Genomic DNA, 15,069 nt, shown 5'->3' with positions numbered 1-15,069 from the left:
CATGGGCAGTGCCTTTGCCCCTCCTATGCCAATTTGACCATGGGGTGGTGGGAGGATACCATGCTGAAAGAAGTTATATATATAAGACATATACTCAACAGATTGTTGCATGGTGGTGTTTTATAGATGTATTTGTAATCTGGAAGGGCACTGAATTGAGCTGCGTGGAGTTTAAGAAAGTTAATTGCAATACTGCTAACTTGGCATTTACGGAGACCCATAGTGCATCTGAAATAGTGTTTCTTGATGTCAGTGTGAAATTGGATGGCAATGTTATTCATACCTTTTTATACACAAAAAATCCACCATCTCCAGCCTTCCCTTGCATGCCACCAGTAGCCATCCTGCCAGCTGTAAGAAAAGTATTCCTTATGGGGAATTAGTGCGTTATCGTCGCAATTGTTCTTACTTGATTCAATTTGATTGTTGTTCAGTAGCTGCACATCATTTTGTGTCACAGGGATATTCAACAGGGGTGATTGAAAATGCTTATGTTAAGGCCAGAAATTTGCAGAGGGATCATTTGCTAAATGTCAACAGGAAAAATAAACGATCCTGATAATGATGAACCCCATTTTATTGTGGCAGATTGTGCTGCATCTCAACAAATCAGGATGATAGTTCAGAGACACTGGCATGTCCTCTGAATGGACAAGGATTTATCATCTTTGTCTTTTCAACCTTGCCTCACATTTAGGAGGTCACTATCGTTGAAAGATAAATTGGTTTCCAGTTTTTTTTTTTTTATCTCCCATGAATATTAGACCTATGGAGAGTGCATGGTTATCTCAGCGAGTTGTTGGTTTTCATTATTGCCACGGATGTAAAGTATGTTTGCATGCAGTTTCACAGAAAACATTTGTCCATCCAGTCTTAGGTGCATTGCGAATTATGCAGTATCATATTACATGTGACATCATGTTTATGTTGTATGTATTGAATTGTCCATGTAATACATTTTATGTTGCGAGTACCACCTGTAAGCTCAAAATTCCGATTTTGCTATCAGGAAGGTGGACCCTTCCTATCCTATAGCAAAACATTTTCAAGAACAACATGACAGTAATGTACAGCTTTTAACTTTTTGGGGAATTGATCATGTACCTATACATCCTTGTGGAGGGAATGGAACTCTAAAACATTGGCAAATGGAGACCAAATTGATTCTGGTTCTGGACACAAAATACCTCATGGGCACAATATTGATGAGGAACTGTATACCTTTATTGGTGTCTGATCATGAAGTTAGCTGGTCTGCTTTTTTGCTAAGATTTTTCTTTCTTTAATCGTTTTGTTGATTGTTTTCTCTCTGGATTGCAGCATGGTTTTTATTGTGAATAGATATATTTGCACTATTCCAATTTTGCACTGAAGATATGCTGCTATTTTTACTGCATTTTGCACATTAGCACCATTTTCAATAATTAAGTGTTTTAATTAAGATTGACCAGTGAGTAGCTACAGTGGTGGTCCTGCTGCTATATATGTATTTGCACGTTAATTTCTGGCGATTTAGTTTTGGTGTTATTGGGTCTGATTTGCACTTTCTAAATGTTGCACTGTATGTATAGCTGCTTTTCTAATTGTATTTTGCACATAAGGTCCATCATTGAGACAAGTGCTATTGTGTATTTTTATCTATGTTGCTATATGCAGTTGCACTTTATGATACTCTCTTAAGTACAGGAGTTATTGAGCTAGAATATTGTGCATATTTGTAATGGTGTATTTTATTGTATGTCTGTGTTTTTTAATCTTCACTTGAACAGAGTGTTGGCATTGGCATAGACACTTAGCCTTGACACCATGATTATACGAATGGTTTTGCAATGTACGGAGTGTAAGGAGATTTTTAAGGCATAGTAATGACATATTGGTGCATTAGTCAAATTCCTCACATTGAACATGGATTCTGGTATTATTAAATTATGAAGTATTCATTTGATGGGGCCCCTGTCCTTCATTAAGCCATTACTGTGTTTAATTAGAGGTCATTGTTGTTTTCTGTCAACTTCAATTTATCATTGTCCTGAGGGACCACATTATTATTATGCTTTGAGGCACCATGTTTATTATGTCATAACTGTCCCTGCTTTACCATGTTCTTTACTTCCCTTTCGTTCGTTTGGGAATTGTTTAAAAAAAAAAAAAAAAGTGTGTTGAAGGTTGGTGAACAGAGAAGGACTTACTTTTATTTAAATGTTTGTGTGTCCTTGATCAGTTTATGTGAACAAGCACCATGACGGTGTGAAACGTGTTACCTGTGCCTGCTTCCTTTTGATCAGTGTAATTTGCATTAAAATGTCATTGTTTTATTAACTCGACATGTGTGAATAATATTTCAATTTTTGTCCTCTGGGTGCGGTCCTCCCACTTTGTTGTGTTTTTTTTCTCTTTGAAAAGGGACCTCGAATGGGCTTGTATGTAATACTATCCCTAGTGTGACGTCTGTTGTACCCATGGTCCTTCACGCGTCGAGTCACGTGTTGCGGAGATCGTGGTTTATAGCCTTTATTTAGTTATCATTGAAATTAATATAACTTATCAACATTTTCAACGATCAACACAGCGACCGACTTCTCAAGGGCGTTTTTGACAAAGAAGTGCTTTGACATCCTTTCTGGTGACTGTCTAATTAAGCCATGCTGCAGACTGTACAGTAGGGAGAGAGGGGGGTGTTACATTGGGTTAAGATATATATATATATATATATATATATATATATATATATATATATATATATTTCTGAGGCTTGAGGATCGGCTTAGAATCACATGCTTTGCATAGGCCGACATCTAGTGGAAGTTTCAGAGTATTGCACATGAAGTTTTTCGAAGTTCGAAAAGGGACGTCAACAGTATATAAATATATTCATTCCTCCTGGAGAATGCCTACATTTACGCACTCCCTTTATGCTCTATATTTATTTTCCATGTTCTCCAGTCATGGAAAAAAACTCCATTAAAATTTTGTCCATCCTGCCGTAAAAAATATCCTTGGAAGGATATTCACTGGGTGTGCAATCACTGTCTCGAGAGAGATCATTGTGAGAAACGCTGTGCAGCCTGCCAGCTTTTTTGAACCACAACTTTAAAATATCGATGCACTAAGCGTTGGGCAGCCCACACCATGCAGGTGGAAGCCAGCCTAGACTCCCGAACAGGTGCCAGAGAGTCCGAAGAACAGGGCGCTTTCAGCGCACAAAGTGCCGCCAAAGACGATATGGGATCAGTAGATTCCCGAGTGCTATTCTCCCCCTCTGAGTGCAGACTACCCCGGCGACAGTGGCACACACAAACATACAGAACTTAGGGATGCTCACTCACGTGATAAACACACAACCCTTAGCCAGTCGACAACAAAGTCGTTGAAATCTGGCCACGCGGTACACAAACGCACCTATGGTGCATCTACCTGGACGCAGTCCTCTGCGCCCTTCCCATGGGTGCGACATGACAGCCCTTCAAAACAGGCGTTGAGTGAAAAGTCTTCTGCGCATAAATTCCTCGGGCTACGCTTCGAAAGCGCTTGCCCATGTCCTCTGTTTCGAAGACGCACGCTCTTGAACGTCCATCGAGACTTTTTACACAAGAGGCAGGTTTAAAACAACCGTTGAAACGCCCTCACAGACTAAAACTTCAGCGCAAGGGCATACATTGCCGAAAGACACTCACTACACTGAGGACTTATCTTCTTTGTCAGAAGCTTTACTTTCTGACCCTACACATACACCCTGAAGAGGTTCCATTTCCTCTTAAAAACACTCCTAGGAAGGCTCTTGGACAAAAGAGAGATTTGAGCTAACTAGACAAATTCTCATTTTTTTGTGTCATTTATGGAAAAGTATCCAGTTAGACAAAAACATATTGATTTAGGACTTCTAAGTCCTCAGAATTACATGAGACGGTCAATTCACAGCCCCAAAGTACAGGGTTCACAGAAGATGTCATTATTTTAGACCAAGATAATACTGATGATCGGGGAACTAAAGAGGATTATCTAGGAGATCATGACCAATATGGGGATGATGATGATCCTTATAATCAGGATGACAAATTTCTCCTTCCTTCACCTCAAGGCGAGTGTGGCTGATTCTCCTGTTAATGACCAAATCCTATAATAATGATCTGCTCAAAAAGGCAGCAGACCATTTAAGATTCAAATACAAGTGGTTCCCCAAGATTTAGATTTTGTGGATGTAATGCTAGAAGAAAGAACCTCTATAGGGCAATTCATTCCACTACTTCAGTCTGTATCCAAAAGAATACGACCTTCATTAGAGACACCTTTTTTGCATCAGGGCGGTTGATCCCACGGTGGAGAAAACCTTTTTTTTTTTTTACCCAGGTCCCTCTGATCCATTATATATACACACACAAGGTCAGCTCAAGCCAGATTCCCTGGCGGTTACCTCCACCTGCAAAATGGCGTGCACTCCCTCATCTTCCACGGAAGCTCCTCCTGAAAATGAGAGTAAAAAACTATTCGCCCTGGCAAAAAAAGTGGCTAGTTCAGCTGCATAACAAGTGTGTATTGCCAACAATACCACTCTTCTTTCCAGCTACAGTAGGGCACTCTGGGACAATGTTTAGTCACAACTAGACGCCGTCACTGAACCACTCTAGACTCAGATTTCAAAGACACTGGCCGAGGGCAAACATGTGGCTAACAATATAATTAAAGCTAATTTGGATGCAGCTGACAATGCTGGTAGGATTGTAGCAGAAGCCACAGTACTAAAGCGCCACGCTTGGTTGTGACAATTGGGGTTTAAGCTTGAGACTCAAGCAACCCTACTCAATATGCCCATTGAATCATATGTGTTTTTTGGAAAGGTGGTGAAACTGCTAAGGAGGAGCATGAATCTGTAAAATCGTTAAACCAAATTTCAAACAAACCCTATGTTCAGCGTGATGTGTTTAACACACACAGGTTTTTTCGGGGCCTATCCATGCGCAACACAATCTGCTTTCAACCTGGGTTCATCATCTCCTTGGTACTCTAAGACTTCACAATCAACCCCCTTTCAATCCACCTATTAAAGGGGCTTCAGATGGGGCAGAGCTCGCTCTAGGGCAGCAGCCGCAAACCGCTCTGCTGCCCAAAAACACTGCCAGCTTAATTCAGGTTCCCTCCCATGTTTCCCCAGTAGGGGGTCACATCTCACAATTCACAAGCATATGGGAGGGAATCATTTCAGACAAGTGGGTACTTTCCACCATGTCCAAGGGGTACTCCATAGCGTTCCTTGCAAGACTTTGATACCATCCACCAAAGCATCAGAAAATGTTGCAAGAACACCAGCGAATTCTACAAAACAAGATTCAAACTCTTCTACTAAAAGGAGTAATAGAATTGGTCCCTCCTCACAAGGTAAACTAGTATTTATTCAACCTATTTCCTTGTTCCCAAAAAAGACGTAACTATGTGCCCGGTGTTATACCTACATCCAGCAAACGCATGTGAAACTGCAAACGTTTGGAATGACAACCCTTCAGGAAGTATTCCCCCTCTTAAAACAGGGGGGTACATGGCAACATTGGATATGATGCATACTTTCATGTTTCAATATTGCCAGTGCACAGAAAATATCTCAAGTTCAAAGTCGGAAAGACTCATTAGCAGTACAAGGTCCTCCCTTTGGCATATCCTCAGTGCCAAGAGCATTCACCAAAATCCTTGCAGTCGCAGCGGCCCACCTGTGCAGACAGTCCATCCCAGTGTACCCTTATCTCGATGACTGGCTAATTACAGGAGAGAGGCAGACACACCTCAAAAATGTCGGCAAAGCACCCAAGATACAATCAACCTACTCTTCAGTCTAGGCGTCTCCATCAATGAGAAAAAATCAAGTCTCATCCCAGATAAAACAAACCAGTTTCTTAAGGCCCAAATTCAAACGAAAGACGCCTTAGTCTTCCCCTTTGACGAGAGAGTACAAAATATGCTATTCCAAATTCCACATTATGTAGCTGGTCGTCAGATAACTGTACGAAAGGCCATGCGCTTTCTAGGGATGATGGCTTCCTGCATTTACCAAGTTCCTCACACCCGACTGCGCATGTGTCTTATGCAAGAGTGGCTAGCGAAACCATGGTCGCAAGCAAGCGGTCAGTGAGACGATCTAGTGGTAATTTTGCTAAATTTGTTTCACTCTTTGCAGTGGTGGACAAAGGAGAACCTTATGCAGGGACACAGACACATCATTGTCAGGGTGGGGAGCACATGTCCTCAATCACACTGCCCTCAGCAAATGGTCACAATTACTGACAAAGAAGCACATCAACCTTCTAGAACTATTAGCAGTGCTCAAAGCACTTCAAGCCTTTCAACATCTACTTTAGGGGAAAACAGTCCTAGTCCTAACAGACAGCCCTACAGCCATTTCTTACATAGACAAGCAAGGGGGAATACATTCTCCAGGTCTGTCCAAACTAGCACACAACATATGGAATTGGGCATCAAACACTATGTTCCTAGTGTCCCAACACGTTGCACGGGAACACAACTGCCTAGCCGCTGTGTTAAGCAGAGACTTACAGCTTCCGTCAGAACACGAATGGCAATTGCACAAAGACATTCTGCACGACATCTTCGCAAACTGGGGATAACCGGACTCAGATCTATTTGCAACTCAGGACAACGCATAATGCCCAAACTTTACTTCCAGGTACCCCGCAAACAGGGTCCAAGGGGGGAGGGCGGGGGGGCTCTGTGGATGAGCTGGTCAGAGATTTGCTTACACTTCCACCCCCCCCCCCACACACACACACACACACACACACCACTACTCAAGATAATCCACAAGATGCACCAGGACCAAGTCAAACCCATTCTAATAGCTCCAATGTGGGCATGTCAACCATGGGTCTCACACCTGTTCACAATGTCCCTTTACTCACCAGTGAAAAGTTCCTTCCCATACAACATGCTGTCCCAACATCAGGGAACAACATATCAGTGCCTTCAAACACTGAAATTTGCAGCTTGGCTCCTGAAGTCAGTTTGATCATTTAAACTTTCCACAAAGTTGTATGCACATGCCTAAAGAGGCATGCAAACACCAGACATTTATACTACAATAAATGGAAACGGTTTATCTGGTGCAAAGCTTAAGACAACCCAATTGATTGTTCTCCTTCACACATTGTTCTCTACTTACTTTACCTGTTAGATTCAGGTTTAGTCTTTAACTCTCCATTTAGCAGCACTCTATATATATATATATATATATATACCACCTCTCAAACTAACGTGTCTTGGTGTAAGGTGCCAGTAGTGAAGTCATTCATGGGTTAAAAGATGGCAGCCACCTATTTCCAACCCAACTCCCGGATGGGATTTAAATTTTGTACTTACAAAGCTCATGTGTCCCCCATTTGAGCCAATGCATACAATCAGTCTTAAACACCTCACCTACAAGAGTGCATTTCTCGTTGCCATTGCATCCATTAGAAGGGTCAGTGAACTACAAGCACTCTCAGTTCAAGATCCCTTTGTTTTCATTTATAAAGACAAAGTGGTGCTAAGAACACACCCATGATTTTCTCCCAAGTTAATTTCAAAGTTCCATGTCAACCAGTTCATAGAACATCCAGCTTTCTTCCAAACCCCTACCAATTCAGCAGAAAAGAGCCTCCATACACTAGAAGGGCTGTAATGTATTACCTTAACAAGACAAAGCCAATAACAAATACTGATAGGTTCTTTGTGTCCATAGCTACTGGAAGCGAAGGAGATCCTGTCTTTAAGTCAACTATCTTAAAATAGATAGTCAAGTGCATTCAAATGTGCTATTCCCTTTAACCCCTTAACTGCCCCCTTAAAAGCATTACGCATGCTGACGTGAAACTGACAGAAATCCAACCCCCATGCCGTGAGGAGGAACCTCCTCCTCCTCCTCACATAGCCCGGGGTTTGGATTTCAATTTTGTGCAATCCCTGCTTTGGCACTGCGAACGTAATGTCAAGGACGAGATAGCTCATCCTTGGCACTAAAGAGGTTAAAACAAAACTCTGCCGTTCACGCCCAGAGTACACAACACGTGGCACAGGGGCTACTTTAGCTTTTATTGAAAATGTCCCTTTAGATGCCATTTGCAAGTTCTATACATTTTTTCACACTACATTACTGTCAGATTGCACAGTCCAAACAAGATTCCCAGGTGGGACAAACAGTTTTAAGACATTGCTTTGCTGCAGTACCTTCAAACATCCCACCACCTTCTCCAGGTACTGCTCACTAGTCTATGCAAAGCATGTGGCTCTAAGCAGATCCACAAGCCTCAGAAAGCCTACATTACTTACTTCAATTGTATTTCTGATGCTTGTATTTGCTTAGATTCACATGCAGCCACTCTTCCTCCCCTCTTGGATTTGAAGGTACATAGACATTTTACACCTACTTTATGGACTCACGCAGACACTTCATGCTCCCTCATGTCAGTAACAAAACAATCTGAGGGACCTCCACGCGTGAAGAACAATGGGTACAACAGACATCACACTAGGGATAGTATTGCAGACACACCCAGTCGATGTCCCTTTTCGAACTTCAAAAACAAGTAATGCAATACTCTGCACGTACCCCTGGATGGCAGCCTATGCAAAGTATGTGAATCTAAGCAGATACAAGCATTAGAAATATTAATAATAAGTAATGTATGCCATATATACAGAACACCAAGAAAGTTATGTCAGGTTTGAATAAAACACTTTCACCTGAAATGAAAGTATGATAGTCAATTTGAGCCAAGTCACATATTCTACAATGCCACCTAGTAGCCATTGGTGAAAGTTCACCTCCAGTTCTGAGCCACAACAGCAAGGTATTGTGGGTATGCAAATTAGCACAAATGCAAACCTTTTCTACAGGACATTCTTTGTCTTTGAGGACAGTGCTACTTTATACATACTGCAGCAAGACACAGACAACAGATTCAAAGTTCAAAATAAAATGGTTTATTAAATCAAATGTCAGGATGTTAGACTGCCTAACTTGCCTCATACCAAGGTGGGATTTCCCTGCCGAAACTAAGGAAAGTCTGAGTCAAAGATTTCAACTTGTCTGTCTGTCCAAAATCTATCCTTACCCTCACAACTAAAGCTAAACAATGTGTAGGGATGTCAATAATGAACAATAATGAAATAAATGGTGATCAATACAAAGTTCGGAGCTTCCCCAAGTTCAAGAAAGTTCCACAAAAAGTCTCAAGATTACCTTTAGGTTAAAGGCAATATTATTCCACACAAGCCTCTGGGTTCCCTTCCCCGGGTTCAATGCAACACAGTTCAAACAAAAAGGGGGTCAAGAGAGTATTTGTAGTGCATCAAATCTCAGGGTTGCCTTCCCCAAGATTTAAACATAGCAACTTGTACTGGTTTCAATTTTTCAAGGTTCATCACACATTTAGGTCCACTTGAACCACTGCATATATCGATTATTTTCTGCTTGCCACCAATCGCTTCTCTGTAAAATCCACACATTTTGTTTTGAAAACGAAAACAAAGCGCCAAACACCTTCCGCGTTGTGGATCATGGCAACATCTGTGCTCGCGTCGCAGTTTTCCAGGCCCCCAGCAGCAATCAACTTTTTCATTACCCGCCCACTTACTATAGAGGAGTGGCTGGAAGAGAGCACTTCAGAAACAGAAGAAGGACCAACCACAACACCAGTCTTGCAGCGCAACCTTTCATTTATTTTTTATTTATTTATAAGGTGCTGAAAGCCTGCAGGCATTGGAGTGCAGTAACAAAAACGTACAAAATGAAATACAAAAGGAAACAACACACCTTCATCACAATAAAAAGTACATCCTTCTCAACGAGGGATACAAGCCTTCAAGCTAGTCCACTATAAGTTTCAGATTTGAAGATCCTCTAAACACATAGTTGCAGTTACTAGGGTAACTTGGTATATTGCTAAACCCACATCCGACCAGAACACAGACGAATGGTGTACTCAGGAAAATAGGGACTATTTCCAACCTCTGTAGAATTTTCAAATCTGTGTCCAACCACCCCAGGGCCAGTTCTTGAATGTCCTACCCATATCCAAAAATGCTGGCAGACATATTTCTGTGGCAAACACAGACCTAGATCTAATTGAATTATATAGATCTCAACAAAACACACAATGTGCCACCAAATGGGCAGTTGACACGTTCAAGGCCTGGCTTCTGCAGAAAGGATACTCATCTTCTTTAGAAATGCAGCCATTCAATATTCTTGCTTCTTTGCTATGCTTATTTTATGCAGAAGTGCGAACTGTAAATGGAGTTGAATACCAGCCACAAAGTTTGATTTCACTACGGTCTAGTTTAAATAGTCACCTCAATATGGCAGAAATGTGAACATAATACAAAGTGAACAGTTTATTGCAGCCAACAATGTATTCATCAGTATAATAAAAAGACTGAGCCGAAATGGAAGAGACCAGGCACAACACAAGGCACCAATTACCCATACAGATCTTACCAAACTACGCCCTTGCAGCATTTTCTATAGATTTTACCAAACTACGCCCTTGCAGAATTTTCTATACCGCCTTTCCACATACATTACAGTACAAAGTATGGTTCGACATGCAAATAGACTTGGCAAGAAGAGGACGTGAAGGACTCTGTCTGCTCCCGCCTAATGCTTTTGAAGTAGTTGCTGATGCAAATGGCAAGCAATACGCCACACTTACTTTCAACGAGTTAACCAAAAATCTCCACAATTTATTGGAGCGACACTGCAGTAACCCGAGAGGCAGGAAGTATGCAATTCCCACCGAACCAGACTGTCCTGTGAAATCTCTGCTACTGTACATCTCCAAACTGCCAACGGATGCACCCTGTCTTTCCCTACTGCCTTGTCGCTTCCACCACAATCAGTGCTGCGATGATCCTATATGGTACACAAATTGTCCACTTGGAAAAAACACTCTAGGGGCTTTCATGCAACAAATCCGTCAACGTGCCCTTCAAAGTAAAATGTACACCAATCCCTGCAGTTGGGCCACTGCAATCCAACTACTTTCAAATGCTGGTCTGGAAACAAGAGAAAGTATGTCTGTGACTGGACACCGAAACCCAACATCAATTACCAGTTACTGGCAACCCCAGGCCACACAAAGTAAAGTTTGGTCTGCAGTTCTCCACCAGGGACATGCATCACAATATTTACCTCCTGTATCTGAATCTAAACTCTTTCAATATTGAAATGCCCTGTATTACATCACCTATTCCATCGTCTTCTAATTCATTCTCCACCATTATGTCCAACATCTCTGAAAATAACTCTAACCCCAGTTTTCAAATTAATCCTTTACTTTCCATTGCAATGCTACGCTTGGGCCTCTAACTATGGGCCCCGGGGGCATTACCTTATGCGATAATGGCCCGCCAGCAAGGGGATTATTGCCTAAAGAGAAACCCTACTCCTGGAGGGGTTTACCTACTTCAACTACAATACTAAGGATTCGGTCAGGATGTCCATGTAAATCCAAGAGTTCATCGTCCTGTGTCAAAAACATACTTCTTTCCTTTACACTTAACTAAACTAAAGAGGTAGTTCTTGGTCCAGAAGAACGGCTCCCTTCTTCTGGACAACGGATCACAGTTCCAATTGTTGTTACCTGAGGGAATGACTCCCTTTCCCAGGTCTCAATCCCTTTCCAAGGCACAAAACAAAGTTCCAGGTTGTGATGCTAAAAAGCAGTAATGGTCTCAGTTTCAACTCAAAAGATAAAGTTTCAGTTCAAACATCAACATTCCTTATTGCCCACATGTGTTTCTTTGTTATTGGGTTCCTGGAGATTGCCTCCCTTCTCCAGGTGTCTTGCTCTCAGTATTTTCACAATGCCAGGGGAATGACTCCCTTCCCTTGGCATTGTTCTCACACTCGCTTGGCATTTAATTTCACAACACTAGGGGGATTGTCTCCCTTCCCCTGGCATTTTCACAGGCTCCCTTCACAGTACCAGGGGCAATGTCTTCTTTCCCCAGGGCCCTTTACAGTTCTGACACAGTTCACAATACTAGGGGGAATGTCTCCCTTCCCCTGGCCTGTTTCTATGATTTGTACACTTCTCCTTGTGGGTGTTGGTCCCCGTTCCGTAGGATTCTCTGCTGGTACTGTGGCAGACCTGGTTCACTAACTTACAAGGTACTGCGACTATGAAGATGACTGATGAACCTTCGGTCTTGTGGGTGCGGGTCGCAGACCCGAGCTTTGTTGTTTTCACCCCCTTCGTCCCGGCAACTCTGGTATCTGTCTGAGGTTTGCTGACGCCCTCCGGTTGGTCTTGAGCTGGTCGGTGTTCCCTTTCGGGCTTCTGCAGTGTTTGGTGGCCACCAGCATGCACATTTTCACCTGCCCGCGTGGGCCCCGGTTGTCTCCCGTCTGGACCTCCACTTTTCTGCTTTGGTGGATGGTCCTTCCATGCTGGACCATTCAAGGACACCTCTGCCTGCTCGGTAAACTTGTCTACATGTCCTTTGGTTCGGCGGTGGCTCAAGCATTCCCCACACTCACGGTTCCTCTGAAGAGGGCTGCTCTCCCTCTTCCATTTTCCCTCTTCTGTTTGAATGTGACTCGACTAATAGGAATTTCGGAACCACTTGATCGTTCACTAGTGGTTCCAGGAGTGCTCTTCATGTTTCCCTGCATTGCCTGCTCGTCTCAGCACCTGTCCCATATTCCTTCTTCGGGTAGACTAGACTCTTCATCATCTCAGTATTTGTACTATGCTTCTCTGTTGGGTGGACTAGCTATTTCCTCATCCCATGATTTTAGTTAAATGATACATCTACATGGGGTGACAAGGCAAGGGTGTGGCAGATGAAGGGAATTGGAGTGGAGTATACTGCGTTCTCCTTGGAAAGTCCCTGCTCCCACAGTCGTCCTGCTGAGACCCACCCCCCGAGAGACTATCTGGTAGCAGCCTCGCCTCCCTGGCCTCATGAGAAGGGGCTCCCCCTCGGGAAGAAGTGACGACATCCAAGGATTCGTCACAATATATATATATTTGAAAATGTAAACCAATTTAAAAAATGTCCTATTTCAGGTGATATGGCATTTATAACGCGCCTATACACAAGTGTTTCAAGGTGGTTTTCTTTTTTTTATTTTCACTCTACAAAAGAGCATTTTGTTGCACTTTTATACAGATGTGGATCTGCCCTTGCCTCATTGGAAACGAAACAATGAAATGGACATTTAGGATTGAAGAGCGAAAAAGTAGTGCACGATACGGCAGTCTGTCTGCAGCATTATACCATCATGTAGTGTAGGGAAGGTTTAGCCTCAGTTCTTGTGCTTTAAGTGGGATAAGGCGGTGAGGGGGGGTAGGGGCTTTAATCCGCCATGATGCAGTTCTGGGGCTATCACGCAGACTCCAATCCCAAATAGTTAATAAAGCTTTAAAAAAGGAGTGGCCTGTGTAATTAAAGGAGTGACCTAATAGAGCCAATCGATTTTACATATGTGCAATTAAAGGTCAAACATTCTGGTTTAAAAGATGTATTTAAATATAGTTGATGTGTGTAAACATTTTGACCAGAATAAGTATATTCAAATATGAAACAGAACATCAAATCAAAGGGGGTCAGTACAACATGTAATACAGTTCTTCCGAAAGAAATCCATTATTCATAGATACTACTCAAAGGCATTTTAATGATAACACTTTAATACAATGTATGGAAAAAATCAAACCATGTTTTCTCTTATAATTTCCCTTTCCTGTTCGAAAAGTACCTAATTTCACATTTCTTTAACTGGTGTTGTGATTCTAAACATTACTGAATGTGACATCTACTGGCAAGGAGCAGTATTGCCACTCATTTTTAAAGAAATTTTGTATGGAGGTTAGTTCGGAGAACCCTGGTAGCGACCTGGCTCAAGGACAATATTTGGAGACGGCCAAGGCTGAGCCCTGGCTAACCATGGGCCACTTAAATTTCTGCTTAGTTCTTTTTACCAATCTATCGAGCAAGGCTCTTTTGTTTCACCTGAAGGTTTTCACGCATTTTTGGACTGAAAATCTTCCCAGAATTTAAACATTTTGACTTCCCTCTTTTTTTTATTTTTAACTTCACAAAAAGGTTTGTGGCAGTCATTTTATCCCCTTTTGTTTAGTCTCCTTTCATATGTTTCTAACCATTCCCTCAGCACAATGCAAGCACTTTTTGATACATTTTCCACCTGTGGTGGAAAGAAATTTAATAAAAAAGTACTCACCTTAAAGATTGCTATAAATAGGTATCACAAACTCCCTGAGTCTTACTTTGTGACTACTTCAAAACACATTTTAATTTCAGATATATTCCTATCACTAATCCTGCATACCATGATCGCACATGTACTTTGTCAGTGAAAGGTATAATTTCATACTGGAAAACATTAACTACAGTAAGTGAAGACACCTTTTTGGCACTTAATTCAGTTGGAAAAAAAGAACAAATTCCTGAATGGCTATTATTTAAACTGGAAGAATTAATTTGTGAAGTATATTGGCCCAGAACCAATACAACTAAACTTACAGAGTTGCACTGGACTATTTTCTAAGAAACCAGACAAAGAAGGAAATTGTACTGCTTACAAGAAGGGCTTTTGTACCTGCAATGAAGAGTCAACTACCTGATCATTCTCCTGAACGAAGTGACCAATCACAGCCAACAATTCCATCTCCCATTGGACGTGGCTATAACATGGAGGACAGATAATTAGCCTTCGTTCTATGTGGAATGCCATGTGCTCCAGCAGCATTCTGCACTTGATAAGATGTTCATGTGTGAAGAATAGATGCAGTGTACTTCATAAATGTTTAACAACTTGCATTGTACAGACGTGTGAGTGTGGAGGAAACTAGGAGTTGTGTGCCTCTGATTCTCTCTCACACTGTACCAAACTTGGCACACTCCGACAGTGAAGATGATTTCAGCAAAGGTGATGTTGATCAGAATTAGTGTTGTACTGTAATTATGATAACTTTGTAATTTCACCAGTTCAGTCATAGCATGCTACATCTAAAATAAACAAGAAATTGCTCAAATGTCATATTGATACAAATGAGCTTTAAT

General features: G+C 41.8%; 1 protein-coding gene across 4 annotated transcripts in view; it reads left to right on the top strand.

Moving 5' to 3' along the window:
• Positions 1 to 15,069, top strand: part of TMCO6 (transmembrane and coiled-coil domains 6) — a 459,096-nt gene that overhangs the window by 408,045 nt on the left and 35,982 nt on the right. The window lies entirely within an intron of this gene.

Source organism: Ambystoma mexicanum, chromosome 3q (assembly GCF_040938575.1).
Source record: "Ambystoma mexicanum isolate Mex_15411 chromosome 3q, UKY_AmexF1_1, whole genome shotgun sequence".
Taxonomy (NCBI): Eukaryota; Metazoa; Chordata; class Amphibia; order Caudata; family Ambystomatidae; genus Ambystoma; species Ambystoma mexicanum.
This window is presented reverse-complemented; position numbering and strand designations above follow the sequence as displayed.